The following is a 16357-nucleotide window of genomic DNA, read 5'->3' as shown; positions in this document are numbered from 1 at the left end:
CTAACAAACAGGAGATCGACACGGTCGGCCGTACAATGCCTTAAATGGTGCCATACCAATAGTCTTCTGGAAGCTATTATTATACACAAACTCTATAAGTGGCAAATAATTCTCCCAGTGGCCCTTGAATTCCAGAACACAAAAACGAAACATATCCTCTATGATCTAATTAACCCACTCGGTTTTACCATTAGTCTGAGGATGATAAGCAGTACTAAGATATAACTCTGTACCCAAAACATGTTGAAAACTCTTCCAGAATCTTGACACAAAGCTCGAATCCCTGTCTGATATAATAGATAATGGAATGCCATGTAGCTTTACAATCTCTGTAACGTAAAGTCGCGCCAACTGCTTCGAAGTGAAGTCAGTGCGAATAGGTAAGAAATGAGCTGATTTAGTCAACCTATCAACGATGACCCAAATGGAATTGTGATCCTTAAATGAATTAGGCAATTGGTGCGTGCCATCATGTGTGCACCAAATTTGCAATAAAATAGTGTGGCCAAGTTTTAAAGTTATAAATGCCTCTACTTCCTCTAACTAAAAAGATAGCTAGGGTGAGTAGGGATCGTCCCAAGGGATTGTTAGGCGTGCTTGCAATGGAGACAATGCATAGGGTTAGTAGGTCGAGTGATCAAGAGATGGTGTATTTGGTTGTTTAGACTACAAACTAAACTAAACAAGTTTAATGTAGAATAAGCAAATTAAGTGAAATTTAGAGAAAATAAGAGAGTGAGGTCTTGGGATCTAGAGGTTACCACTAAACATCACCATTCTAGACATTCAATGCATAATTAATGAGGGGAAACATCTGTTGCAATTTGAGAGTGTGTGATTGATTGTTTCAACAAGTATGGATGACCAATTAAGCATATATTGTCTAAGCAACCTAGTGAATAGCACAATATATCAAACTAAGCCATTAATCCTTCCTTTAAGCTCACAATCCAAACACATCACATGGTTAGAGAATAATACTACTTGCATTCATAAGCATGAAATATCAAATAACAAGCATAGATTGTCCTCCCATCTAACAACTAAGGCAACTACACTATAACTAAGTTAAGGGCATGAAAATTAAGCTAAAGAAACTAAGGGTGAGACACAATCCATCAAGACATGAGTATGAACCATCAAATCAACCACAATAGTATTATATTAAGCACTATGCCTTGACAATCTCTAGATCTATAGCATTAACACACATAGGCATGCATCAATAACACAAAAACTAGAGATAAACACATGAACATCTATTCTAGCATACATAGACATATGGATAGAATAAAAATGATCAGTTGGAAGTACTAAACCACACAAATCATTGAATAAACAAGATTCATATATAAAATAAGTGTCAAGAAGATGTTTAGCCACTCATTGAAGTAGTCATCCAACCCTCAAGGGCTATCTCCATGGTAGGAATGACCTCCTTCTTGATGGAAACCCTAGAAGAATGGAAGAACTCCATAAGTTGTGTGAAAAGCTCTCTAGTCTCTAGCCTCCTCTCCAAGATATGAGATATGATGAATAATCCCCCTATTTATGAATAAATGGCTCCAAATCCTTATATAGGTAGGTCAAGTGTCACACCCAATGGTCTGGGCTTGTACACCAAGGCCCTTCCAATGATTGCACCATGAGCCAACTTTTAATGAGCTGGAATCTATTTTTTTCGGACTTGAAGAGGTTCGATTGATTGAACTGTGGTGAGATCGATCAAACTGTGCTGAGATCCATCGAATACTGCAGAGATCGATCTTCCTTGGCGGCGTCTTTTTGAATAAAGAAAAATCTTTGAGATATTTTGGGATATTTTGGGAAAGAGACAAAAGTGGTAGGTGGGGTGGTAGGTGTGGATAAGATTGAATATTTTCGATTGATCGAATAGAAGTTGGATCGATCGAACTTGGTGGATTCTTTTGGATAAGAACAAAGGCTTGGATCCATCTTGATGTGTCCAGCTCGATGTTTCTTCGATTGATCGAAGTGATGTTGAGATTGATCGAACTTGCTGATTTCCATACTTTGCTTCATTCTACTTCCATTTTGCTCCTTTCTTCCATCCAGCTTGAGTTAGCTTCTTTAATGCTCTTATTTGGCTGAATTGACTTATTTTTTAAATAAGCACCTAAAAAGGGCAATAACATGAAATTAGTCTAAAACGGGAAAGTAAGATAGATAAAGGTCCTAGAATGCTCAAGCTTAAAGAGTTTAAATGCGCACTTTTCAGCGCTCATCACACCCTCTAACTTAAATATTGCTAGTCCCTAGCAATGAACTACAAAGTAAATGAATGAAATGAACAACTAAACAACTATAACTAGAAAGCGAAAAATGGATAACGCTACTTTCGTAGGGAACACGATTGCATTTAGTGCATGCAACAAGCCTTTTAAACCCTTAGGTTACTCCTAGTGGACGAGTGAAGTCTAGTGAGGGTTTCTAGAAATGATACCCACAAACATTAAGCTCTTTCTCACTAAAGAGGCACCAATATTGCAAACAAGCATTGGGAGAAAACTACCTCAAGTATGCAATTTTTCAACCATTTCGAAGTAATCTCGCAAAATCTCAACAACAAGCAAGCAAGTATGGTCCTCCACACATCAAGAAAATGATCACGCAAATCAAAATAACTCTAAAATTCCTTTAAGTGGACCAGTATCAAATATGTTGATATCTTAGCCAACTAAAGAAATGATCATATCCTTACCCTCAAACTAGCACACAAATTTAGTACCGATGATCAAGATAAAGAGTGGACCTTTTATTAAAGCTTTATTGATCTAGGTGCGCTTATTCTTTTCACTCGATTTTTTTTTTAAAATTTATTTATCCTAGGGGATCAAAGATGGAAGCATGGTGCAATGTGTTGATCTATTAAAATTTCTAGCGATCCATGAGGTTGAGCGTTAGGTCAATGACTCCCAAACCGGACGGCTTTAGGGCACTAGGTGTTCAAATACCCCTAAGGACTTACAAGCTCAAATCAACTAGGTTACAAATCAAAACAACCTCTATCTAATCATTTTTCACTTCTCACCTTTTGGGAGAAGTCCTTACTTTTTTATTGCATTTGCAATTTTTTTTTTTTTTTTTGGTTAGTTCAATTATTAACCTAGAGTTTAGGCCTTCCACCTTTCGGTGCGAGAAATTCAGTGCTTGATGAGGCTAGAATCCCGGCTACTCAATGAAAAGGGTTTGTTATCCACTTTTATCAAGAATGAAAGCTTTCAATGCAGTACTAACCCAATTGGGATATAATCAATTCAATAATCAACAAAGCATGTACCCCATAGATGAATGCTTGTGTGCGCCTGTGCTAGTGTAGAATCTTGGAGTGAATCTCAAAACAATCACAAAATCAAGATGTTATGGACCACAAGTGCAAGCAAGATATCAATCTTTCAAAAAACTTACTCTTAAATGGCATTCACAAGGCATACAAGGAGTATTGGACTCTCAAGTCAAGCAATTTTTAAATTCTAAGTAATATGGTCCTCAAAAGATCAAAATTACAGCTAGTCATGGACCAATCATAGAAAATCCCTCAAATACACAAGTCATGCTCAAAGTTTTGAATTGAAAGCAAATACTGTAAACAACACCCATTACCCCCAAACTTAAACTGCACATTGTCCTCAATGTGCAAAGAGAATAAAGGAAAGAGTATACCAGTGCAGCTAAGGCAAAGAATAGCCGGAACAAAAGTATCCAAAGTGGGCGGTATAAGCCCCCCAAACTTGGGATTAACTGTGGTCCTAAAAAGATGGCACTGTGATAAAAGCTGATCAAATAACAAAGGGGATAATAACAGTGCACAGTGGACATGCAAGTGTAAATGGGACAATAAATGAAATAAGGAGGAGGAAAAAGGGTGATCCTGAAAAATTTGAGCAACACTCTCTCACTGAAGTCACTGGGATGCACCTGATAATGGAGTTAATAGCAAATAGATGGATTAATTTAACAATCTGACATCTAAAATATCATGCATAAAATAAGAAAACAAAGCAGTATATAGTACATCACAGTAGCAGGGCCGACAGACTGGCCGCAAAAATATCAGTTCAGTATCAAAATAGCAGTAATGTATCACAGATATATAAAATAATGAAAGAGAGGAATAGAGATCAGGCAGATGATGTAGGGCGAGTGGGGCGTGATCCCCGGATATCTCTGGATATACATTATAGCGCAGCTAAGACATCGGAGCTGAGAGTAGTCACGTCCGTGCTGAGAGATGCTATATCTGATCGAAGAGAGACAACGGCGTCCTCCAAGGTTTGTATATGCTCTCCTAGGCAGGGTTGATGAGCGTTGAAAAGTGCGCATTTAAACCTTTTAAGTTTAGGTATTCTAGAACCTTTATCTATCTTATTTTCCCGCTTTAGATTGATTTTGTATTATTTCCATTTTCAAGTACTTATCTCCAAAATAAGCTAACTCAGCTAAATAAGAGCATAATTGAAGCAATTTTGAGATGAATCAAAGAAGGAAACAAAGTGGGAGCAAAAGGAAGGAAGTGGTGGAAATTCAGCAAGTTCGATCGATCTCAGAATATATTCGATCGATCGAAAGTTCATCGATCTTAGCATTCCAAGATGAATCCAAGCTCTTCTGTCCTTATCCAAAGATCCACAAAGTTCGATCGATCCAACTTTCTTTCGATCGATTGAAAAGATTCCATCTTATCCACTTATACCACCCTACCTACCACATTTGTCTCTTTCCCAAAAATTTCTTCAAAATATCTCAGATTTGTTTTTATCCAAAAAGGCGCCGCCATAGAGGATCGATCCAGCTTAAATTCGATAGATCTCAGCCATATTCGATCGATCTCACTACAAGTTCGATCGATCGAACTTCTCAAATCCCGATAAAATTCAAATTCCAGCTCATTAAAAGTTGTCTCATATCCAATCATTGGGAGGAATATTGGTGTATGAGCCCAGCTCATTTAGGGTGATATTTAATGTACCTAAATAAGGAATATGAGCCACTTTTTGAGGGGATATACTTGATATGCTTGAAAGTACATAGATGCACAATTTGGATATTCTTAGTGAAGAAGAAAAGAAAGGAGGAGGTTAGAGACACAAGCTTGGAGTTCTTCCATCAACCAAGAAGAGGAGCAATCTCTACTATGGAGTTAGCCCTTGAGGGTTGGAGGACATCATCCATGAGTGGCTAGACATCCTCTTAAGGCTAGAGTTAGCCCTAAACATGCTTTCTACATCTTGATTTATGTATTTTGAGGGGATTTGTATTGTGATACATGTTTTGACACTTTTATATGTATAGATCTTGTTTGTTCAATGATTTGTATGGTTTAATTCTTCCAATTGATCATTTCATTCTATCCATATGTCTATGTATGCTAGAATAGATGTTTATGTGTTTGTCTCTATTTCTTGTGTTGTTGATGCATGTTTATGTGTATTAATGCTATAGATCTAGAGATTGTCAAGACATAGTGCTTAATGGAATGGTCTTGTGTTTTGTTTGACGGTTCATACTCATTTCTTGATGGATTGTGCCTCTCCCTCAGTTTCATTAGTTTAATTTCATGTCATTAGCTTAATTGTAGTGTAGTTGTAGTTTATATGTTAAATGGGAGGACAATCTATGCTTGTTGTTTGATGTTCCATACTTATGAAAGCAAGTAGCACATATCTCTAACCTTATGATGTGTTTGGATTGTGAGTTTAAAGAAAGGATTAATGGCTTAATTTGATATATTGTGCTATCCACCATGTTGCTTAGACAATATATGCTTAATTTGTCATTTATGTTTGTTGAAACAACCACACACACACATTTCGTTGCAATACATGTTTTCCCTTTCGTTAATCATTCATTAAGGGTGTAGAAAAGCTATGCTTAGTGGTAATCTCTAAACCCTAAGATCTGTGATACTCCTAGGATTCGAGACACGGGTTGATTAGGCCCAGGCCCAAAAACCCGAGGGATATTAAACAATTAATATGTTATAACGAACACGGAATACAAAGCGAATTTAAGAAATAACATTTATAAGCTGAAAGAATACTAAATTAAAAATCCTCAAAATTAAAATAATTAAAATCTAACTTATTCAAACTCCTCCAATCCATACAACTCGGGAATCCAACTAGTGAACCCCTAATAAGAAAATTCAAACTGAAATGTAAAACTAGAAGAAATCCATAATTAAATCATGAAGTGAGATCCTGCATCGTCGGAAGAATGAGTGATAGTCTCTGCTCAGCACGATCAGGTCTAAGGCTGGAACTGGCGAGCACCTGAAAAATAGAAGTGGGTCAGGCCCACGAACAAGTTCTATCCTACTACAATCCAAGTAGAGACTCGACACACATATACATTCTAACCAACTCAACAATAATTATATAAGCTGTGTATATATATATATATCCACACTATGGACTCTCACTGGACTATGATACGGGTCTCAACCTGAGTAGAAGGCAACATGCAAAAAACACCTGAGTGGGCATGACTACCTAAGCCTAACAAGGTACACCACAACCAGCTTAGCTAGCTACGCATCCTACTGCATATATGCTCCCTAACCGTTGACTCTGAGACTCAAGCTCATGTCATGGTATTATAATAATATATTTAAAACCCGTTCATATCCATCCATAGGAAATCCAATAAGTCGTTCAGCTTATTCAACTGCACAAACTTATATAAGAGATCCAGTAAGTCGTTCAGCTTATTCAACCGCACAGACTTAAATATAAAGGGAATTATGTTTTTTTTTTATAATCCGTACCCTTATTCCAAAATAGGTAGGATTTAGCAATTTGAGCTAATCCAAACCTAGTATGTCACCGTCCCATACCGGTGCATACAATCCAATCCATCCAGTAGTTGATAGAATAAATAACAATTATAACTATCAACTAATCCATAAAATCCACAATTGATAATAGAAATAATAAAACATAAGCATCAATTGTTCCATATCAAGCCTGCTAAAATTCTGTAAATTAACGGTCTTAGACAAAACTACTCCACATAATACATTAATTGATTTTACAGATTATACATGTAAACCAATTACCTTCAAGTAAGCATAACATAATATAATAGTTCACATGCTTAGTTCTATAACATGTAACATAATTAACTGTCAAACCATTTCTAAGAATTGCTATCTTAAGGTTCAAGCAATTTAAAATACTATCCATCCGAAAACAATTAACCCTTTTAATTCCAAATAAGCATATTAAAATATAAATATTCACACGCTTATTTTATATCAGTAGAACCTGATTAACAGAGAAACTTACTCAAAGAATTTCTATTTAAGATTGTAAGAAATTTTAAAATCCTTTCCATCCAAGAACAGTAAACTAGTTTATTGAACAATTATCTACGGTTCAAGCTCGAGCATTTGTTGATTTATTTTGCATTAATCCACTCTCTAAAGGGTTAATAAGACTTAGAACATCTCAAAACACTTCAATACAACTTCCAACAGAATCTGAAAACGTGAAAATCCAAGCCCCGTAGCCAAAACCGTCGCAGAAAAACCAAAAACTGGAACCCAACTGAAAGAGCCTGCTCTTTTAAAAGAAGAGACTGCTCTTCTTTGCTAGGAGCCGGCTCTCCTAGTCTTGGAGCCGGCTCCAAGACCTCTAAGAGCTTGCTCTTGGTCTCCAAGAGCCTGCTCCTGATTCCAAGAACCTGCTCCTTCAACTTGTGAGCCGTCTTTCTTCTCTGTTCTTCATCTCTTTCACGTCCGGCGATTTTCCGATGAACTGTTCTTCATCCCTAGGGTTCCTAAGTGTTTAATTAGATTCCAGTACGCTAAAGAAATAATTAAATTCCTTACTCACTCAACGACATTAATTATACATCAATTATGCCACAAGGAATTTAAACCAGGATAATTTTCATTCATGAACACCAACTGTTTTAGCAAATCAACCTTGCAACTAAATTACTTCCAGTATTTCTCCAACATGTTATAGAAATACTAAAATTCATTATTCATCAATTTACATGAATTAAAATAGAATCTACACCTGAAAGAATTTAAAACAAAAACAATATACAGTATATAAACACGTCTAGTTTGTAAGCATCTAACCATGGAACCCAGTTTAATTTTAATCCTTATTAAATCCTAGAGTTGTATTAAATGTGCAAAGAACACGAGTCAATGGGATAGAGTTAAGATTAGAACTTGTCTGTGGGATTCGGTTCAAAAATCTCAACGTTCTTTTTCTAAGCTTTTCCGTCTCTGTTATCTCCCAGACTTCTCTACGTCTCTCTGTTTTAGTATGCCATGAATAGGGGTCTCAAACCCTAAATCGAACATAATACCTATATTTATAGGTTTATGCCAAAACCCTTGTTTAACTAAACCCTAAACTGAAAACTTAGCCCATGAAAACCTAATTAATGTTTAATTCTATCGGCTACCTACATGACCTCTAAAAACCTAATTTAATAAAACACATCTAACGTAATTTAAATTAATATAACCATGCAATAAAAATCAATTTAACGAAATAAAACAAGTACAAACAATTTAGGACACAATTAAGTCAATTAAAATAAAAGAAAATCCAAATAAATAAACAATTAAAATAAATAAACAAACACAAACAAATCATTAAATAATTCACCTAATTAATTCACAATTAAATCAAACAAATTTCACAATAAAAGAAAGTAAAACGCACTTAAAGAATTAAATAAATTCCAGGATTATCCTTTTAAAATTAGGGGTATTACATTCGTCCCCTCTAACAAAAGGAATTCCATCCTCGGAATTCGCTCTTACCTTCTTCCCATAAGTCAGGATACTTCGAGCGAATGACATCCTCCCGTTCCCAAGTAGAGTCAGCCTCTTTGTGAAGACTCCACTAAACACGAACTAAAGGAATAACTTTATTACAAAGGATTTGATTCCAACGGTCGACAATACGACACGGTAAGTTGCATCTGGATGCAACTCAGTCTCCCCAACATCGATATGTTGATACCGATCTTCATCTAACAGAAATTTTCGCAACATGGAAACATGAAACACGTTGTGTACGCAATCCAAAGTATCCGGAAGTGCCAACTGATAAGTAACAGCTCCAACGCGATCCGTGATCATAAATGGATCGACAAACCGCGGTGACAACTTCCCTTCCTTCCCAAAGTGCATAACACCTTTCATAGGTGACACTTTGAGTAGAACTTGATCTCCAACCCTAAACTCCAAAGCATGAGTATGCCGATCAGCATAACTCTTCTGCCTACTCTGAATAGTATGTATGCGATCCCGAATAAGAGCAATCTTCTCAGAAGTATCCTGAATAATCTCAGGACCTAAGAATCTGCTCTCTCCAACCTCCATCCAACAAACAGGTGATCGACATGGTTGACCGTACAATGCCTCAAATGGTGCCATACCAATAGTCTTCTGGAAACTATTGTTATATGCAAACTCCATAAGTGGCAAGTAATCCTCCCAGTGTCCCTTGAAGTCAAGAACACAAGAGCGAAACATGTCCTCCATGATTTGATTCACCCTCTCAGTCTGTCCATCAGTTGGAGGATGATAAGCAATGCTAAGATGCAATTCTGTACCCAAAGCCTGCTGAAAGCTCTTCTAAAATCCAGACACAAAGTTCGAATCCCTGTCCGATATAATAGACAACGGAAAACCATGTAGTTTTACAATCTCTAAAATGTAAACCCCCGCCAACTGCTCCAAAGTATAGTCAGTGCAAATAGGCAAGAAATGAGCTGACTTAGGCAGCCTATCCACAATGACCCTTGAAAGAATTGGGAAATCCTTCCACAAAATCAATAGAAATGCTCTCCCATTTCCACTTTAGTATCGGTAGTGGTTGTAGAGCTCCTGGCGGCCTCTGATGATCAATCTTAACCATCTGACAAGTACTACACTGAGAAACAAAAAGAGCAATGTCTCTTTTCCTACCTGCCCACTAAAACTGCCGCTTCAATCCTGATACATTTTGTCTCTGCCTGGATGAACTGAAAACTCAGAATGATGAGTCTCCATCATCACGTCCTTCCTCAAATCATCAGCAGAAGGTACCACTAAACGTCCCTTGTACCTCAAGCCTCCGTCAGTCCCAACATGGTAAAATCGAACCTCCCCAGAAGCTATCTCTGTAACTTTGTCGATACACTGCTGATCGGTGAGTTGTGCTTGCAAAACCTTGTGAATGATGGAAGGTGTAACCACCATGCAAGCCAGAAAAGCGTCCGACAACTCATCTATATTCTTCAAAGCATTCCACTCAGTAGTGAACAAAGCAGAAAGACTACCAACAGGTCGGCGACTGAGTGCCTCTGTCACCACATTCGCTTTCCCTGGATGGTACTATATAGGAAAATGATAATCCTTAACAAACTCTAACCATCTGCGCTGTCTCATATTCAGCTCCCGCTGAGTGAACAAATACTGCAGACTCTTGTGATCACTAAACAACCTGAAGGACTCACCCAATAGATAATGCCTCCAAATGCGTAAGGCAAAGACCACAGCTGCAAATTCCAAATCATGTGTTGAATAATTAAGCTCATGAGGCTTAAGCTTCCGAGATCTATAAGAAATCAGTCGCTCCTCCTGTATCAAAACACATCCAAGCCCTGCAATGAAGCATCCGTGTAGACCAGATACTTTATCCGGCTCTGTGGGGTAGGAAAAATCGGTGCAGAAGTCAACTTAGTCTTCAGCTTATCAAAAGCTTTCTCATAATGTTTATTCCACACAAACCATACACCCTTCTTGGTCAGATGAGTGAGTGATCCTGCTATCTTGGAGAACCCCTGGATGAATCTCTGATAATACCCTGCCAAACCGAGAAAACTCCGAATCTCGGTAGGTGAAGTAGGCTGTCCCCACTCAACCACAGCTGAAGTCTTGGCTGGATCTACTGCTATCCCTTTTTCTGACACCACGTGACCCAGAAACTTCACTTCCCGTTGCCAAAATTCATACTTCTCAAATTTAGCATACAGCTGATGCTCACGAAGCGTCTGCAACACTATTCGTAAATGTCTAGCATGATCGTCCTCCGATCAAGAATAGATTAAGATGTCATTCATAAAGACAATAACAAACTGATCCAAATAAGCCCGGAAGACTCTATTCATTAAGTCCATGAACACTGCTAGTGTGTTAGTCGTCCCAAACGGCATGACACGAAACTCATAAGAACCATATCTCGTGAGAAACGCCGTCTTAGGAATATCCTGCTCTCTAACCCTCAACTGATGATACCCAGAACGTAGATCAATCTTGGAGAAATACGTAGCTCCCATTAATTGAACTAACAAATCATCAATCCTAGGCAAAGGGTACGTGTTACGAATAGTAACCTTGTTCAACTCCCTGTAATCGATACACAGGCGAAGCGAACCATATTTCTTCTTCACAAACAAAACCGGTGCTCCCTAGAGTGAAGTACTCCTATGAATAAACCCTGGCTGAGTAATTGCTGAATCTGATTCCTTAGCTCTCTCATCTCAACTGGTGCCATCCTATATGGTACCCTAGCAATAGGCGTAGTGCCCGGAGCTAAATCAATTACAAATTCGATCTTGCGACTAAGTAACAACCCTGAAATCTCCTGAAATACATCTAGAAAGTCCTGTACAATTGGCATACGCTCCAAAGATACAGTAATCCCTTCCTCCATTTCTTCCTCTGTATGATTCAATTAAGTGCTAATGACCCCGTTAAAACATGGCATAGCAACGACGTACATATCCTGACCAGGTATGGTGAAAACAACAAACTTATCACAACCATTAACTTGGGCATGGTAGTGCGATAACCCATCCATCCCAAGTATCACTGTGCAAGTGTACATGTCCAAAACCACTAGATTGGCTAAGAATCTGAGCCTACAAATATCTAGTGTCACCAACTAAACTACCCAAATCAAAATGCTAAAAATTTCCATAGAGCAATACACGGGAAGCATACAAAATACTCCAAAATCTACCCACTTTTAGATTATTGTTCTATCCTACAAATTCTGCCTTTGAAACCAAACCTACCATATTAATTACACAAATTCTTTTATAAACTCCTTGGTAATCATTCCATTTTAACACAACGAACCTATAAGCAAAGTTTTGTGTGCTTATTCAAATACAAATCACTCTACTGTGATATTCTTTTATCATCACATCATACACAATCCAACATAGTTTAAATAAACCAAATGTGTATAAATCACAAAATGCTATCACAAAACATAATAAAGATAGCCAAAACCGCTAGTTCACTTTATTAAGTACTTTTCCAAACTATAAACTATCAAACGAATAATCGTAAGATATTCTTTAACAAAATACTCAGTGTACGTGATTAAATCCATACAATACTTTTATTAATACCTCCTTTATTACTAGTAATTAAAATTACTCCTAAAAGAACCATCCTCCTTGAGATTCAGTACCCTCCTGCTTGGTTGGCCCAGTATCTCCTTGTTTAGGGCACTGCTTGAAAGTGTGGCCAATCTCCCCACAAGTATAGCAAGTACCCCTAAAAGTACTAAACAGTCTCCTCTGCTGGTTAGCCTCTGACTGATCCCACCCTGCCTGTGGTCCCTCATTATGCTGTCGCTGAACGATCCTAGGACATTGTCTGGCTGTATGCCCATAATCTCCGCAGGCATAACAATGTCCTTTAAACACATTCTGCACCACTGGTACTGCTTCTAGTGTTTATTGAACGTGTAGCTGATTCTGAAGTGCAATTGTTATGCCCTCTGCTACAGCTTGAATAATGGTGTAAACTAACTGAGGAGAAAACTCTGGTTTCCTGTCTTGATTGTAGCCCCGATCCTGAGACTCTTGAGCCAGCTATACATTCTCCTGCTCGATATGCAACTGGCCATCACCATTCTGAAATTCATATTCATCAATTTACATGAATTAAAATAGAATCTACACCTGAAAGAATTTAAAACAAAAACAATATACAATATATAAACACGTCCAGTTTGTAAGCATCTAACCATGGAACCCAGTTTAATTTTAATCCTTATTAAATCCTGGAGTTATATTAAACATGCAAAGAACACGAGTCAATGGGATAGAGTTAAGATTAAAACTTGCCTGTGAGATTCGGTTCAAAAATCTCAACGTTTTTCTTCTAAGCTTTTCCGTCTCTGTTATCTCCCAGACTTTTCTACGTCTCTCTATTTTAGTATGCCATAAATAGGGTTCTCAAACCCTAAATCGAACATAATACCTATATTTATAGGTTTACGCCAAAACCCTAGTTTAAGTAAACCATAAACTGAAAACTTGGCCCATGAAAACCTAATTAATGTTTAATTCTATCGGCTACCTACATGACCTCTAAAAACCTAATTTAATAAAACACATCTAACGTAATTTAAATTAATATAACTATGCAATAAAAATCAATTTAACGAAATAAAACAAGTACAAACAATTTAGGACACAATTAAGTCAATTAAAATAAAAGAAAATCCAAATAAATAAACAATTAAAATAAATAAGCAAACACAAACAAATCATTAAATAATTCACCTAATTAATTCACAATTAAATCAAACAAATTTCACAGTAAAAGAAAGTAAAATGCACTTAAACAATTAAATAAATTCCAGGATTATCCTTTTAAAATTAGGGGTATTACAAGATCTCTCTCTTATTTTCTCTCCATTACATTTAATTGCTTACTTTAGTTTAAATTGCATCTTAGTGTAATTCAACCACCAACCAATCTTTTGATCACTCGACCTACTAACCCAAATTTTGATTTTTCAACCTTGTACGACCCACCAATCCCTTGGGACGATCCCTAGTTGCCCTAACTATATTTTTAGTGAAAGGTAGTAGTGGCAATTTCTAAATGTAAAACTTAGCCACATTCATCATAGCTATACACCATTATCTTTTGGTGCACAAACCGTGGCTTTGGGTTGACGCCCCAAGCCACACCAAGTTTTTGGCCCCGTTGCCGGGGATTGACTGAAGGCAACGTCGTATTTGTGGAATCAATTAGGAATTAGTACTATTTTGATCGTGTCTTTACTTTGTTTTCATTTTGGTTACTTATTGTGTTGGTTCTTGTTTGACTAGGTGCATTGAAAAGAAGGTGAGCAAATGAGCATTTCAAGCAAGGAGCTAAGCAAAAGCAAAGGAAAAGGCTAAAAATCTAAAAATTTTGCACGGCTAAAATTAAAAATTGAATTGAAGTGCTAAATGACCCTTTGTGAGCTCTTTTTTAACTCAATCTCTAGTTAAATCGTCGGCCCGCGTGGAGGCTTATATTTCAATTCTTAGATAAATCGTGAGCCCACGTGGAGGTAATTTATTTTTCCTTGCATATTGCTGATAGCATGGGAGTATGGGATCATTGTATATGGAGGAAGTTTGTTGATTGTTGATTTGTTGCGAAGGTGAAGTGTTTGTTTATTACTTGTTGCTTGTTGTATTGCATTGTGCATGCATGGTAGTAGATCATTGAGACCCAATCTTGTCCCTCTAAATTGTCATCTTGAATCCGTTGTTCGAAACCCTAGGGGAAGAGGAAGTTCAAGTCAATCCATTTCATTAATGGAAGGACATAATGGGGACCATGTGGAGGACCTTGGTCACATAGATCGACAAGGCATCCTCCACCCCAATGTGCATCATGATAACATGCAAGTACCATTAGGCATGCCGAGGCCATTCGTTCATCCACAACAACAACAAGGCCAAGTTCCATTGGGAATGCCAAGGCCAATCTATGCTCCACCACCTCCCATCATTCAAGGCAATCAAGGTGCCCATGTTGCACCTCCAATTGCTAATCCTCCCCTTGCTTTAAGAGATCACTATGTGCCTAATGAATACAATGCACCCACATGCATTCAATTGCCACCATTTAGAGCACACCACTATGAGATCAAACCAGAAACCATTCAAATGCTTCCTAACTATCATGGATTTCCAAGTGAAGAACCCTACAAGCATTTGGATGAGTTTCTTAAAGTATGTTCCACTGTGAGATACACGGACATGCCAGAAGAGGTCTTAAGGCTTAAAATTTTTCCATTCACCTTTAAAGAGAAGGCAAAATATTGGTTTAACAATCTTAGACCTTTTTCAATAACTTATTGGGTAGAAATGCAATAAGAGTTCTTGAAGAAGTACTATCCGGTTTCTAAGACCAATGCCATGAGAACCTCAATTCGAGAGTTTTCACTCAGGGATGGGAAAACATTCCATGAGGCATGGGAAAGATTCAATGAATTGCTTAGGAAGTGTCCACATCATGACATGCCCAAATGATAATTAGTTCAATATTTCTTCAAGAGCTTATCGGACAATTACAAGGGCATGGTTGATGCTTCCATGGGTGGCTCTTACATTGATAGGCATGAGGATGACGTGTGGCGTCTTTATGAGAGCATGAGTGGGAATTCTTTGCATCGAACTTTATCTTCTAAGAATGGTAGGAATTCAAGTGGAAGGAAAAGTGTTGGCTTACATCAAGTTGACCATTCCAATGAAATAGCCGCTGAGATAAAGTCCTTATCTCAAAGGTTTGATCAATTCTTGATCAACCAAAACTCGGCAAATCAAGTATCTTTTGTCCCTAACTATTCCCATCATGCATCCAATGAGACATGTATGACTTGTTCAAGTGTTTTACATTCTACTTCCAATTGTCCCCCATAGACATGTGCAAAATGAGCATCATGAACAAGTCAATGCAACTTTTGTTAATCAAGGGAACAACCCTTATGGCAATCATTATAATCCTAGTTGGAGGAATCACACAAATTTCTCTTGGAAAAACCAAGGGGAAGGCTCAAACCCTCCCCAAGGAGGTTTCCAAGGGAAGTATGTTCCACCTCTGATGCAAAGCCAAGGTTCCCAAGGATATAGACCATTCTAATCACAAATAAACTAATTCTCTAATTCTCATTTTCCTAATCAATCATCATATTCTCAAGGAAATGCTAGGAGTCCTGCTTTTGAAGAGAAAGTTTTGACCACTCTAGGCACTCTAAAGGCTAACGTTCAATTGCTTCATTCTCATTCTCAATCCATTGCTAAGCTAGAAACCCAAGTAGGGCAAATAACTAGTACTTTAAATGTTAGAGAGAGAGGGAAAATGCCTTTGAATGCCCCACCAAAGCAACAATGTGTTGTGGAGACTCATTCCTTATCAGAAGGTCACACAATAGAGCATGTCAATGTGGTGACTACCTTAAGAAGTGGGAAGATTGTGGACAACCAAGTGGGTATGTCCAATGAAGAGAGTGAACCGGTGCAACCACAAGTTGACATCAATCCCGTTTCACATCTTATTCCTCATTCATTGCATATG

General features: G+C 37.6%; 1 pseudogene; it reads right to left on the bottom strand.

Moving 5' to 3' along the window:
- Nucleotides 1–15203: 15203 nt before the first annotated feature.
- LOC132302074 (small nucleolar RNA R71) lies at nt 15204–15302 on the bottom strand (annotated as a pseudogene).
- Nucleotides 15303–16357: the final 1055 nt, after the last annotated feature.

The sequence above is a fragment of the Cornus florida genome, unplaced genomic scaffold (genome assembly GCF_030987335.1).
Source record: "Cornus florida cultivar Cherokee Brave unplaced genomic scaffold, ASM3098733v1 CherokeeBrave_3.0.0_Hap2_Chr03, whole genome shotgun sequence".
In the NCBI taxonomy this organism is placed as follows: Eukaryota; Viridiplantae; Streptophyta; class Magnoliopsida; order Cornales; family Cornaceae; genus Cornus; species Cornus florida.
This window is presented reverse-complemented; position numbering and strand designations above follow the sequence as displayed.